General features: G+C 52.5%; 1 protein-coding gene across 1 annotated transcript in view; it reads left to right on the top strand.

The window, feature by feature from the left end:
- Positions 1 to 1,776: 1,776 nt before the first annotated feature.
- Positions 1,777 to 13,590, top strand: part of PACSIN1 (protein kinase C and casein kinase substrate in neurons 1) — a 64,963-nt gene continuing 53,149 nt past the window's right edge. Inside the window, exon 1 of the mRNA NM_001101101.1 lies at positions 1,777 to 1,904. The gene's annotated coding sequence lies outside the window, so the exon portion shown is untranslated. The remainder of the gene's footprint in view (positions 1,905 to 13,590) is intronic.

Here is a 13,590-nt window from a genome sequence, read left to right on the forward strand (position 1 = left end):
GCAAGTGGATCTTAGTTCCTCAACCAGGGACTGAACCCCCATCCCCTGCTTGGGAAGTCAGATTCTTAAACCACTGGATGACCAAGGAAGTCCCTAAAGCATACTCTATATACTATTTATTATGTTTAACATCTGTTGTCCCTCACAACATGAGTACCTGGGGGCAGAGATTTTGTCTATTTGTGTGTTGTTTTTTTTTAATGGTTAGCATTTTTTTTAGCAATAAATTATTTTAAATTAACTTTTATTGGAGTATAGTTGATTTACAATGGTGTGTTAGTTTCTGCTGTACAGCAAAGTGAATCAACCATACAAATACATATTCCCATTACATATACATACGTATTCTATTCCCATACAGGGCATTAGAGAGTATTGAGTAGACTTCCCTGTGCTATACAGTGGATGTTCATTAGGGCTCTATTTTATATACAGTGGTGTGATATGTCCATCCCAGTCCTGTGCTATACACTGGATGTTTATTAGCTCTCTATTTTATATACAGCAGTGTGCATATCGGAGAAGGCAATGGCACCCCACTCCAGTACTCTTGCCTGGAAAATCCCATGGATGGAGGAGCCTGGTAGGCTGCAGTCCATGGGGTCGCTAGGAGTCGGACACGACTGAGCGACTTCACTTTATTTTTTCACTTTCATGGATTGGAGAAGGAAATGGCAACCCACTCCAGTGATCTTGCCTGGAGAATCCCAGGGACGGGGGAGCCTGGTGGGCTGCCGTCTATGGGGTCGCACAGAGTCGGACACGACTGAAGCGACTTAGCAGCAGCAGCAGTGTGCATATATGTCCATCCGAGTCTCCCAATTTATCCCCCTGACCCCAATTTGCTCTGTTTCGTACTCTGCTGCAGTCCAGCCGCTCATCAGTGCCCTGCATGAAGCAGGTTCTCAGTAGATAGGTGTTGAATAAACCCTCCTTATAAATCCAAGACAGCTGCTTACAAGCCTGAAGTGAAGAGAGCTGCCCGGCGCCCTTCTTAGTGCCTAGGTTTCCGGAAGCGTGCAGGGTTTAAGTCAGGAAGAGTGCTTCGGAGGTCCCAACGAGTCGCTCAGAGAGCCCCCAGGAGGTGGCCTGGGTGACTTCCCCGTGGGGCCAGTTTGGGCATTTCTGGGAGAAGCTGGTGCGGGGTGCGGGGGTTATGGGAGCGGTGCTGGGGAAGGAGGGGTTCTCACTCCAGAGCGCGCGCACACACACACACACACACACACTCCAGACCTACCCACCGCACACGCCCCCGCATGTCCCCCCCCCCACACACACCCACTCCAGACCTACCCACCGCACACGCCCCCGCATGTCCCAGGGGACGCAGGATTCCGCGAGGCCAGAAACAAACGCGGCGGGAGGAACGTCCTAAAAAAGTGAGAAAAGGGCGGAGAGGGGAAGGGGAGCACTCCCCGGGGTCCACGGGGCTCCCGCAGGGGGGCCGAGGACTAGGACCCAAGGGAGACCCTCTCGGCGCCCGCCCACCGCAGACAGAGCCCCTCGGCCGGGCGCCACGGAGCACCCCCTGGGAGGAGGAGCAGGGCGCCGGCCAGGGCGCTGGGGGTGCTGCCCGCCCCCCGCACCTCCTAAGCCGGCAGCTGCCGCCTCAGCAGCGCGGCGTCTCCACCTGCGCAGCCACCGCTCCGCCCGGCGCCGCGCCGCCATTGGCTCGCTAAAAATGCCTCGCTAATCTGCGCCCATCTGCGCGCCTCCGCCCGCCGCCTCCCCTCCTCCTCGGCTCTGACCTTCCTCCTTCCCGCAGCCCCGGGCGAGGTCCGGAGGGACGCGGCGGCGCAGCCTCTCTTGCCCCCCGGGAAGTCGATCGGGCTTGAGGCCGGGCCCCCAGACGCCCCGCTTGGCCCCGCGGCGCCGCCGATGGTGCCGGGCGCCCCTGCCCCCAGGTAAGGGGTCTGGCCCTTGGATACGGGGTAGGGAGGGAGCGCTCCAGTCTAGGGGTGCGTGCTGGCGGCGGGCGCAGAGGCGGACAGGGGGGAGGATCGGACAGCTACCTGCAGAGAGGTGAGCGCGCGACCGCGGGTGCTTTGCAAGCGCCGGGGTTGTTGAGCATCACCCGGAGCAGTGTCAGGATGTCACTGAGCTGGGCCCCCTGGGAGACGGACCTGGCGGAGGCCTTCACCCGAGGGGCGGGGGGTGGGGGAAAAACGCAGGAAGTAGGTGCCTTGGGAAGGTGGGACCCAGGCCCCAGGTCCCATCCAAGGCTCTGGCCTGGCTTGTTCCGGTCCCAACAGGGTGGGTAGGCTGATGCCAGCTTGGTGCGTAGGCTGTTTATGGACCAGAGTTGGCTGGGGAGAAATACAGCAGCTGATGCCCGCCCTCGGTCCTGTCTGGTTTACAGTGAAAGATATTTTTTTCTGTCTTGTCTGCCCCCTTTCCCCACTGCTGAGATGGGAGGGGGAAGAGAAGGAGAAGGTGAGGATAAATGGCCCGCACAGACTGCAGAGGCCAGGGTCTGTCTGGCCCTTCTCCCTTCCCCAGCCCCCAGGCCACTTTCTGCCCGTTGGAATTCTCTCTCCTCCTTAGTTTTGCCTATGGGAGGCCTTGAAAAGCTTAAAAGGTCATCAGGGTGTGAGGGACACAGTAGCAAACCACAGAGCTTGGCCGCGACCCAGCTTCAAGCCCCAGCCGCCCCCCACTCTCTACCGCCCAGCTCTGCACCCCACGTGCAGTGACACATGTGGCCGCTTTTCTCTGGGCACAACCATAAATAACTCAGGTTGTCCTGGCTCTGGCCTGGCGGGGGGTGCAAACGGAACTGTCTGTCAATGGTCTTGGAGGTTTCATCCCTCACCCACCCGGCCTTCCCATCACAGGTCCATAAGCCACTCACAAGCCCTCCTCCAGGTAGCTTCCTGCTACCCCAGGTGAGATCCGTGCTGCCTGCCCTGCATTCTCCAGCCTAGCTTGCCTTGTGCCTTGGTTATTTATGCCTCTCCCGTCACCCAGAGACTGGAAGTGCTTTAAGACAGGAGTTTGTGTGATTCATCTGTCATCGCCCAGTACCTGACCTGGGTCTGGCACCAAGTACATGTTTGTGGAATGAGTGAATGAATCTACTTGAACTCTGAGAAATAGCTGGCACCCTGAAGGAGGCGGGTGAGCCCCATCTTGGGCTCTCATCCCGTCCCCCAGGACCAAAGAGCTACTGAAAACAGATTCTCCCATTCAGGCCCTTCCTTGGCCTAGAGGTGATGAGCAGCTATGGCATTTAGAGATAGATACTGGGGTCCGAATGGCTCTAGAGGGTCTTTTGGGGCCCCAGGCTTGAGTCCCTGGCTGGTCCAGGCTTGCTGGAAGGCCCTGGTGAAGGTCTGACTTGCCTCAAGCCTCTGGGTTGGCACTTGCCTCCCAGGGTGCTGAGCCCACACCAGACTCTCTGTCTCTATCCCAGCCCTTAGGAGGGTCCCGGTCAGCATCAGGGCATCTGGGAAGGCCTGAGGCAGGCCATGCTCAGGTTCTGGGGTCCTCACAGCGAGCTCTGAACAGATCTTATGATTGTGTGGAGGAGCCAGTGTAGGCCAGAAGAGGAGGCTGCCAGCAAGAGTCCTGGCCCAGCCACAAGGCCGTGCCTGTGACATGGACATACTCAGGGCATCTGCAGCCCTTATTGCTCCTTTGACAGCCATGCTGATAAGACAGCAGCAAGATGTCCTTGTCCTCATGTCACAGAGGGGGAGTCTGAGGGTCAGCAGCAGAGCCCAGCCCGGGGCACAGTTCCTGGCTCCAAGTCCAGTGTTATGTCCACTGCACTTGAGGGAGCGGGGGCAAGGCCCCAGGCCCAGGTCAGTGGGTTGTCCTCAATCCCGTCTGGCTCTGTCCCACCCCCAGTGATGGAGAAAGGAAGGGTGCGATGCTTCAGGGCTGGGAGAGGATATGGAGCATGGTTTGGTTAGTGCCTGCAAGTGGTTGGCCCAAGGGAGGGATGCAGAAAAAACAGTAGAAACCAACAGTGCACAGCATCTGCCAGGAGCCAGGAGGCAGCCACTTTTTCTATATTGAGTCACTCAATCTTCACTTCAGCCCAATTGGATACTATTATTATCCCCATTTTACACATGAGGAGACTGAGGCACCGAGAGGTCATCTGTCCAAGGTTACACGGTTTGAAACCGGAGGAGCTTGGATTTGAACCGAGACTCCAGAGTCCGTTATTCCCTAATGTATTCCCTAACGCAAGAGCAGGAGGGCTGTGGACCTCGGGGCTGGGGACTCGTTTCCATGGAGACACAGGTTTTAGGTACTCCACGTGGCAGATAGTGTGTGCTTGACTGGTGGGACTATGATGGTTTCAGAGGCTCAGGGTGAGAACTCTTTGAGCTCCTGCTGTGTGGCAGGCGGAGACGTTTATGGGACCCTCACCTGAGTCTGTCCCTCCCCTGCTCTGCGTTCCTCGGCGGCTCGGCTCCCCTCCCTGTTTCTTTGAGGTGAGGACAGAGCGCAGTCTCCCTCCCTTGGCCCCGCTGCCCTCCCCGGGCCTGGGCTTCCTCTCCCTCCTCTGCCCTCCAGCTGCTCTGAACTGCTTTCGATTCCTCAAATAAACCACCCTCCTCTCACCTACAGGCCTGTGCACAGACTGATCCCCTGACCGGGCCCCCTCCCGCCTCCCTACCCAGTCCTTCTCACCCTCAGGGATCTGCTGAGACTTTTCCTTCTTCCAGAAGCTTCCACGAATTCCTCCTCCCCACACCTGGCCCACTTCACCTCACACAGTATCCTCTCTGGCTTTCCATTGCCCCCGCCCCACCAGCTGTGGAGCCCTCGGAGGCAGCGTCTGCGTCCTGCTCCCATGGCCCCCAGAGCCTGGTGCAGAGGACCCCACGGAGTTAGCAAATGGTGGTTCCCCTCTTACACTTACTCTCCAATCTCAGGACTTAGCCTCCTGCTCCAAACCAGTACTAAGAACCCCTCCAGAATTTGCATATAGCCCCCCAGCAAGGACCAGCTGGTGGCAGAAAGCCTTCGGTGGAGAAGTGAAACCACCTGTGGGTCTGGCAGGACTGGGGAGGCATTTGGGGTGGGAGTTCGCTGATTTGGCGGGAGACCTCCCTGGGAAAGCAGGTGGGAGGTCAGAGAGGAGGAGGGCTGCTGGGTTGGTTTTACATTTTTATTAAAGAAAAAAAAAGCTTTTAATATTATTTTTATTATTGTATTACTTAAGTAATATGTACCTGTGTGGAAAAATCTAGAATGTACTGGAAAGCCCAAATAAAAAAAAAATATTAACCAGCTGCAGACCGACCCACTGTGGACACTTAGTGGCCGGTTTCCGGTCAGGGGCCTGTGGACCGGGGAGGGGAGGTGGGGACAGGTCTGGTGGGGCAGGCAGGGGAACGATCCCTGGCCTGTGGACTGCAGGGCAAGGAAGGAGAGTGAGTGGAGAGAGAAGCGGAACTCTGGGAACTCTCCGGTGGTCCAGTGGTTGGGTCTCCCCGCTTCCACTGAAGTGGGCACAGGTTCGATCCCTGGTCCAGAAACTAGGGTGGATCCTGCATGCTGTGTGGCACAGCCACAATGAATGAATAAAAAATAGACTTAAAAGTGGAGCTCTGATGCAGGCCCAGCAGAGAGCCCCCCACAGCTTGGGCGCTCTGGAGCTGGAGGGGCCCTTCAGAGTTGCTGTGGAGTAGCTGGGCCTGAGGACCTCTGCATCCCTCTGACGCTGGGTATGGCTCAGGACGTGCCCTTGGACAGGTGGCTCCAAAGCAGCCACCATCCCGAAGGGACTGCCAGCACCCCCAACAGAAAGGATGGATGGGAAGGTGTGAGACAGGCTGAAGGGAGAAGAGCAGCAGGAACCTGGCCCCAGATGGCTCTGGCGGCACAGAGACTCTAATCCCAGGGAAGCTGGTGGGGCGTCTCTGGGTGGGGAGCATTTCTGTGAGGGTGGGCTGGATGCCTGTGCAGACCTCGAGCTTGGGGTAGTAGGTTGACTAAAGACTGGGAGGGCAAAGAGGGTCTTGGCTCCTATTTAAAAATCACTTGATCTTTAGACACTGGGTGGGGGCTGTGGTCTGCTTGCCAGATAAACTCTAGGATGCCCAATTAAATCTGACTTTCAGATGAAACAACACATTTGGTAGGCTTTGGTTTGTTTGTTTTTTGGTATATGTATGTCCCAGATATTGCATGGGACATATTGGTACTAAAAATTTTGTATGTTGTTTATCTGAACATCAGATTTAACTTAGTGTCCTGTATTTTCATTTGTTAAATCTGGGTCCCCTAGACTGGGCTGAGGTGTCGGGGAGAGAAGGGGAGAGAGGCGGGGAGGGGGCTTAGCGCTCCTAGTTTTCTCTTGTTTTGTATTGAGGGACACTTGTTTGAAGTTGACAGTTTGAAAAAATTAAGATGTCCATTGAAAAAATTTTTGCATGTGTTTCTGTTCGCTGTCTAGAAAGTAATTGTCCATTTATGAATTTTGGTTCCCTAGTGCTGTTAGAAATAAAATGATCCATCCTATTATTTATTCAGGAGGTTTGATGATCAAAGGTGGAGTCACTAAAGAAGAGTAATCCATTTGAGAAATAAAAGTCTTCATCAAAAGAAAGCTCTTAGGTGGCAGAGGGTGTGGGAAACTGGAACTCTCCCATCAGCTGAGGTTGGCTCGACCTCTTTTGGCAATAGCTGCAAGTTTTTTTTGAAAGCCAGCGTTTATTCCTTCAAATACACATAGTTCTAGAATTTTTTACATTAAAATAAGAAGAGAGAGACTTTCCTGTTGGCCCAGTGGTGAGGAATCCATCTTGCAGTGCAGGGAACTTGCGTTCTGTCCCTGGTCAGGGAACTAAGACCCTACATGCAGCAGGGCATCTAAGCATGCATGCCGTGACTGCTGAGCCCATGTTCCACGAGAGAGTCCGAGCATCACAATGAGAGATCTCATGTGACACGACCAAGGCCCACTGCAGCAAATTTAAAAAAAAATTAAGAAGAGAAATGCAAATAAATAGTTATAGGAAAGAGAAGGTATAAACTAGGAAATACGGAAATATTTGTATGTTTATAAATAATAATAGCAAGTACTTGCTGAGAGCTTGCTATGTTTTAGAAACTGTTGTTGAAATATACTGTGATTCAATAAACTGTTTGTACAGTAGAATACACGGGTGAGGTTTTAATGGGGCAGTTCCACGCCCCAGGGCTTCTCCTATAGGCGCCCTCTTGGCATGCAGAGCTGGGTGGAATGGTCCATGTGGCAAAGCTAAATGTCCATCAGGAGGGCTGGTGACATAATTAGGACCTGATGAGAGGCTGTGATTTTAGGTAGCTGTTAGTTCTGTTGTTTGGTCAGTGAATGTGGACTGAATGTCTTCTGTGTGCCAGGCGCTGTTTTAGGTGCTGAAGACCAGAGAAGTGGGCAGAGCTTAATAGTAGGGTGGAAAGATGGCAGGGTATATTGGCAAGTCAAAGCATATGACTTTGTAGAACAACATGTGTAGTATGATCCATTCAAAAAATGCGTATGGGGACTTTGCTGATGGTCCAGTGGTTAGGACTCAGCGCTTCCACTGCTGGGGGGCACCTTTAGTCAAGGCAAAGTCGAAGTCACTCAGTCGTGTCCGACTCTTGCGACCCCATGGACTGCAGCCCGCAAGGTTCCTCTGTCCATGGGATTCTCCAGGCAAGAATACTGGAGTGGGTTGCCATTTCCTTTAGATGATCCCAAAAGCCATGCAACTCGGCCCAAAATAAAATATACATATGTATCTTATGTGCCTATTTGCATAACGATGTCCCCAGAGCTGCATGTCTGATGGTTTATCTCTTGGGCGAGTACTGGGAGGTCAAGTACCAGGCAGGAAGGGCAATGTTTGCTTTTTAGCGCCCTGTGCTCTGCGTTTACATCACAATTGTCATTACTCCTACAAAACATAATTTACAAAACATAAACTCCACTTCATAATACCTGGGATTTTTCTTAGAAGTCTCAAAAAATTGAGCATTTAAATTACACTCCCCTCCAATGCGAACTTGATGCCATTGGAGTCAGATGCTGCTTACTTTGGGTTTGAAGAGTTTTTATTTGTAACTGGTTTTGCCTTTTTATTTATTTATTTTTAATGGAAAGATAATTGCTTTAAAACATTGTGTTAGCCTCTGCCATACATCAACACGAGTCAGCCACAGGTATACATACGTCATCTCCCTCTGGAACCTCCCTTCCACTGCCCACCTCTTCCCACCCCTCTAGGTTGTAGAGCACCGTTTGGGTTCCCTGAGTCATGCCGCATATTCTCAGCGGCTCTCTGTTTTCCGTGTGGTAATGTGCCTGTTTCCACGCTTCTCTCTCCATTCGTCCCACCCCTCCTCCCCCACTGTGTTCACAAGCCTGCTCTCTCTGTCTGTGCCTCCCTTGCTGCCCTGCAAATAGGTTCTTCAGTGTCATCTTTCTAGATTCCATCTATATGTGTTAATATACGACGTTTGTTCTTCTCTTTCTGACTTACTGTGCAATAGGCTCTAGGTTCATCCACCTCATTAGAATTGACTCAAATGCATTCCTTTTATAGCTGAGTAATATTCCATGGTATGTATGTGTCACAACTTCTTTACCTGCTCATCTGTCAATGGACACCTAGGTTGCTTTCATGTGTGACTGGTTTCTAACCGGTCTCCTCATGGGCTTGTGTTCTCCTCTCCTTCCTCCTCCCAATCCTGGGGTGGACAAAACCTGCTGGGCACCTCACCGGTTGTCCAGTGGTTGAGAATATGTGCTTCTACTCATTGCAGGGGCACAGGTTTGATCCCTGGTTAGGGAGCTAAGATCTGGTATGCTATGCAGTGTGACAGAAATAAATAAAAAACGGAAATTTTTAAAAAAGAAACACGCTGGGATGGGAGAGGAAGTAACTGTGGTGTCAGGAGGGCATGGAGAAGTGAGGCAGGCCCTGCAGAGCAGTGCCAGGGGTCCTGAGGGCGTCTGAGGGCCTCTGACATAGACCAGGCGCTGTTCTGTTTGTCCACATTTATTAACTCATTTAGTCTTCTCAGTAACCTTATGAGGTCATCCCATTTTACAGATGTGGAAACTGAGGTCAAGTGACTTGCCTGAGGTCACACTCGCAGGTGAGTGGCAGAGGCAGGATTCAGACCTATGCAGTCTGGATGCAGAGGAGATGACCCCTCCTCCCAGTGAAGAGAGTCCTTTGAAGTTGTGCTCCCAAAGGCTGGGGGTGATTGATTGTGGATGGTCTTCTGTAGAAGCAGACCTGGAAGGGAAGGATGGTAGATTCAGAGAGCTGGGCACAGGGGCAGGAGGGGAAATCAGTTCAGGAACCCAGAGGAAGAAGCAGGAGATGAGGCTGGTAGGAGATCCAGGAGCCGGATCGTTAGATGATCGGCCTCACGGGACTGGCTGGGACAGGTGGCCCAGGGCTCTCCCTGCTCCTTGCAGGGTCTGGCAGAGGCCCAGCCGGCCCAGCCCCACTCTGTCCCACCTGGGCTTTCTCTGGGCCACACATTCTATCCCTCACCTGCCTGGGTCCAGCCTTGACTGACCTCCAGAGCAGAAAGGCAGCCGAAGTGGGGCAGGGGCAAAGGCTGGGCTTTGGGATGCCCCTGCTGAGGTTCAGGCCTGACACGTATGGACGGGCCTTATGCTGTTCAGCGCCTCCCCTTGGACTTGATTTTCCTTCCTTTTCTTTTTAAACTTTTTATCATGGAAAAGTATAAGCATTTCCAAAAGTAGAATAGTATAATGAACCATCATTGTCCCTAACATTCAGCTTCAAATGCTGTCAACTCACGGCCAAACTCGTGTTTCAGTTCTGTACCCCTCCCTTCCATAATAATTCAAAGCAAATCCCAGGCATGATTTCATCACAAATATATCAAGATGTGTCTCTAAAAGATAAGGATTTCTCCTAACATAATCATAATACCATCATCACACTTAAGAAGAAATCATTTTCTTTATATCGTCAAATGTCCACTCAGCATTCACATTCCTGGTTGTCAGATGTCTTTTTTTTTTTTTTTTTTCTTTTTTCACATCTAGTTTGACTCAAGATCTAAATAAGGTCCACACACATTGTGATTGGTTGATAAGTCTTAGTCTCTTTTAATCCATACTTCCCCCCTCCATCTTTTCCTTTGTCCTTGGCAATTGATTGTTGGAGAAGCCGGGTTGTTTGTCTTGTAGGATTTCCCGCAGTGTGGGTTTTGTGGATTGCATCCTTGTGGTGTAGCTTAGCATCTTCCTCAGTCCCCTCTGTAACTTGGTAGTTGAGTTCATCTTCTGAGCCCTCCTCGTGCAGTCACCAGGCTCTGTCGTCAAGATCCCCAGAGTCCCACAGCTTCTCACCACTTACACCGCTGCTCTCGCTCTCCCAGATTACTGCAGCAGCCTCTCCCTGGTCCCCCTGTGCCCCCCTTGCCCCAGCAGCCAAAGAGATCCTTTTAAAACCTAAATGAGATCATCTTCCTCCTCTGCTCAAAACTTTAATGGCTCCCTCTTACTTGGAATAAAATCTCAAGTCCTGTAAAAAGTCCTCTAGTGGCCTACAAGGCCCTGTGTGATTTGGCTGTCAGGTCCTGCTGGCCTCATCTCATGCCTTCCCCTCTTCGCTGGGCTCCTGGCCATTTCCCGGGCATATCAGATATCCTCCTGCCTCAGGGCCTTTGCTCTGCTCTTCCCTATGCCTGGCTGCAGAGGTCCACATCTCTGCCCATGTCACCTCCTCAGAGAGGCCTTCCCAGAGCACCTAAGACAGCCCCTGTCCTTCTCCACCGCCGACCTTGCTCTGTTCTTCTTCATCGCACTCAGGCATCCCTCGTATGAGTCTCGTTGTTTCTGGGCTGTCTCCCCTATCTGCCTGTGAGTTCCCTGAGAGCAGGGCAGCACGACTCTGCCCAAGGAGCAGACTTCCTTTGCCACTTAGATTCCCTGCCTGTCAGCTCATTTCCTTCCAGCATTTTCTGGAAAGCAAAACAACCCTGGACTTGTGTGGGGCACTTCAGATTTTATAAAATACTTCCTGTCTTAGGTCAGAGTCCCCAGAAGCTGTACCCAAGAAGGAGATTCCTGGACCGTGGTTTCCTGCAGGCATGCACACAGAAGGGAGAGAGCAGGACGTCTGATGGGGTCGGGAAGGAGCCGGGAAAGGTGCTTTCAGCTGAGTCCAGCTCCGGTCCCGTAGGGAGCCCTGGAGTGGGAGCAGTAAGTGCAGGGTTGTCTTCCTTTGAGGCAAGGGGCCAGGCCTTTGGAGCCTCTTCTCAGGACTAGGTCACTAGAGCGTGGCCTCCAAGACACCCCTAGCTGAGGCTGCCCACCTAAAGCTGCGGTCCAAACACCAATTCAAAAAGCCACATGCACCCCAGTTTTCGTAGCAGCATTACTTACCATAGCCAAAATATGGAAGCCACCCAGATGCCCATCAGCAGATGGCTAAGGAAGATGTGGTGTGTCAACACACACACACACAGAGACACACTGGAGTATTACTCAGCCACAGAAGAGAATGAAATTCTGCCATTGGCAGCCACATGGATGAACCTAGAGAACATTATGGTTTGTGAAATGAAGTCAGAAAGACAAATACTGCATAAAATCACTTATATGTGGAGAACAGACCAATGTGTACGGAAAAGAGAAACAGACTCACAGATGTAGAGGACAAACTAGTGGTTACCAGACTAGTGTGAATGTATGTGTGTGTGTGAGTTTGTGTGGGACGGGGAAGGGCAAGAGAGGGGCACGGGGTTAAGAGACAAAGATTGCTATGTGTAAAATAGATAAGCAACGGGGATATACTATACAGCACAGAGAATTACAGCCATTATCTGGATGTATCTTTTAATGAAGTGTAAATTGTGTAAATACTGAAACCCTATGCTGTACACCTGAAACTAATATTGTAAATCAACTACAATAAAAAATAACAACGCTCTGGAGAAGGGGGCATCTGTGAGCCACCTGCAGTGGCTCAGGGGTGGGTGCCCCGTCGATGAAGGGCTCTGACAGCACCACCTTCACCTCACATCCAGTTTCTGCTTTGAGCCCTGCCATAAGCTGATGAGGAAGGCATTTATTAGTTACCGTTACTGCTGTTTTGATAAGTAAGGAAGCTGAGGTTGGGATGGGGATGACTTGCCTGGGGTTGCACAGCCAGCGGAGTAGACCTGGGATTCGATTTCGGATTCTTGCTGGGATGCCCTCATTAGTTGATAAAGTGTCTTAGTGGCTACTGGGCCCCTGTTTTACTCTCACGTATTCATTCAACAAATATATATTGAGCGCTGTGTGCCCAGATTGAACAGGGCACCGACCATTCAGTGGTGAATGAAACCACCCCGTCCTTGGCCCCTGGAGTTTTCATTCTGTGCCTCCTCCTGCATTTAGCTGATCCCCCACCCTGCTGACCCCTGCTGAGCCCTCAGCAGCCCCGACTTCAGTAATGAGAGCACGTGATGTTTGTTGAGCACTTACTATGTGCTGGCACCGTGCCAGGCTCGTTGTGTTGATGAACTCGCTTCACCTTCCCAGTGCCCCATTTTTGGATGGGCAAGCTGAGGCTGCAGAGGGCCCTAAGGCTCCAAGCCCAGGTCCTTCCAGGAGCTGGGATGCAAACCGCCCCCTGAGCATGGCTCTTTCCGCTCCTGCCTCCCCTGCCCTGCTCCCCCCACGCCCGCAGCAGGATATCTGGTGTCACCTCTATCAGCAGCTCCATCGGACGCCAGGCTGCCGCCGCCGCCTGCTCACCGGGTGTTGGGTGACCGGCTGCTGTCTCGCCTGCCCCACTTGGCCCTGCCCCAGGTGGGGCGCTTCTGATGGGAGGCCTCCCCACCCTCCGGGGGCCAGGATCCCTGCCTCCGCACCCCTTCTCACCACTTTTGTCACCGGCCCCAGCTGGCTGGGTGGGACCTTCTGGCAGCCCCAGCTGGGCCTGGGCATTGGGGGCCCCTCTGCCCTCACACCAGCTGTCCCTAGTAAGCTGCAAAGCTGGCTCAGGTGCCCCTGGACAGAGTGAGGGGTGGGGGTCAGCTCAGAGCGGGCTTCCTTCCCCGCTCACGTTTCCCCACACAGGGCCAAGATAAGCCTAGCAGGGAGAATTCAAGTTATAACATTTCCACCCGAGGAGGGTAAGAGTGGGAAGGGACCCCTCTAGACTGGGGGTGAGCACCGCAGCCTGCATCAGCTCCAGAGATCGGAGTTGCCTGCCCCCTGCTTCTCTAGCTCTTTGGAGAAATGACTGATTGCAGCTCTGAGGAGCCGTAAAACTTCATTCCAGGAAGCAAGGACACTTCCAAAACCGTATGAATGGTGCCAGAGTCAACTTCAGGAGGTTCCCACTGACCAAAGAGAGGACAATCTGAGCATCGCTGAGAATGACTGAAGGACTGGGACTCATCAAATTTATAAAAATCCATGATGATGATCAAAACGTTAAAAAAAAAAATACAAACTCCGAACGACAGAAAAGCCTGCTAATAACCAACTGTCTGCAAAAACAGGGAGCCTGGGCTCCTACACACACTGCTTGTGAGCTGAATTATCTAGTAATGCTAGTGAACATTCCTGGCAATGCAGCAGTTCCGCTCCGGGGGATACACCCTGCAGGACGCACGCAT

The sequence above is a fragment of the Bos taurus genome, chromosome 23, assembly GCF_002263795.3.
Source record: "Bos taurus isolate L1 Dominette 01449 registration number 42190680 breed Hereford chromosome 23, ARS-UCD2.0, whole genome shotgun sequence".
In the NCBI taxonomy this organism is placed as follows: Eukaryota; Metazoa; Chordata; class Mammalia; order Artiodactyla; family Bovidae; genus Bos; species Bos taurus.